Below are 1,444 nucleotides of genomic sequence, written 5' to 3' on the forward strand. Positions count from 1 at the left end.
GGGGCTGCGGGCGGGCGGGCCGGAGCGCGGCAACGTGTCTGGCCCATGCTGCCCGCCGGCGCGCGGCGCCTAGCTATCTCCACGCGCTTTCCCGCGCGGCCCCGGTGGGGGCACGGCTGGGGCTGGGGGCGCGCAGGGCCCCCTCTGGGCACGGGGCGCGGGCGCCGACACCCTCTGCGGCGGGAGTGGCGCGGAAGGCGTGAATGGAGAGCCGCGCCGGGGGCGGTAGTTGCTGTGACTGACACCTTCAGGGTCTGTGCCGTGAGGGGGCGATCCCGCCGGCTTCTGGCGTGCTCCCGAGCCCCAAGTTCTTGGGGGAGGAGGCTTTCTGCAACTATTGCTGCTACTTCCGAGGCACGAGACTCCTTTGGTCAGAGTGGTCGTGGGCCGTGCGCACGCTGCTCCGGAGGCGTTCGCTGCTGAGGCAGTGTTTTCTGATCCTCGGCACATTAATCTGGAACCAGAAAGGTGGTTTTGGGTGTTTTTTTGTTTGGTTGGTTTTTTTGATTTGTTTTTTTGGCGGGGTGGAGGGCCTGTAGGGAGTCGATTGAGGGATCAAACAGGCCGGTATGATGGCAGGATGTGGACTGGTTGGTGGGGGTTTTTGGTTTTGTTTTTTTTCCCAGAAGGACTTTTTAACACTCGATTGGGAGTTTAGTTTCCATGTCAGCAGCACCTGGGATTGCAGCTGGAGATTATACCCCTTTCAACCTCCATCACTTGGGGCATGCATTTAAGGAAGGGGGCTGGGGGCAGGCGACGAAGAGAATTGAAGGTTGATGGGGAAGCTCAGAAAATTCTCCGCATTACTTATAAGGTCAAGCTGGCCACGTTTTACTCTTTCCTACGCCTTGGGGGTGGGGGGTGGGGGTGGAATTTTACTTTAGGCTTCCCGAATTGGTCTTATGGGGCTCACAGCATTTGAGGTGTGTTAAAATGCTCTTCAATTGGAGTGTGACTTAGCAGCCATTTCTACCCTTGGAATCTTTGAAATGGTCGTTTGGAAACTTATGCGTGTCGAATATATTAGGCGAGGTAACTATCAATGCAGAGATAGTTGCGGTACGTACGTAGAACCACGGACCTCGGGTAGTAAATGCTCATTTTACGTATCTACTGGAGTTACGGTCAGGTGAGGCCTGATTGTAGTTCTATCTTCTGAGGCCTTTTTACAGTAAACAAAGAACTTTGGTGGGTTGTGTCATTTTGAGGTCATTAGTATCTGAAATCTATCAGATATTTAAATACATGTTTAAATATGTGTTTGCACAACATGTAACTTTACAAGGTCCATGTTTCTTTTATTTTAGACGAGGGTTACATAATATTCAAATGGTAACACTTTTAATTGCTCTATTTTGTCCTTTGGGGTTACACAGTAAATAGCTTTATGAAAAAACGCCCATGGGCTTGTGTGTGTGTGTGTGTTTGTATGTGTCCATCC

Source organism: Suricata suricatta, chromosome 2 (genome assembly GCF_006229205.1).
Source record: "Suricata suricatta isolate VVHF042 chromosome 2, meerkat_22Aug2017_6uvM2_HiC, whole genome shotgun sequence".
Classification (NCBI taxonomy): domain Eukaryota; kingdom Metazoa; phylum Chordata; class Mammalia; order Carnivora; family Herpestidae; genus Suricata; species Suricata suricatta.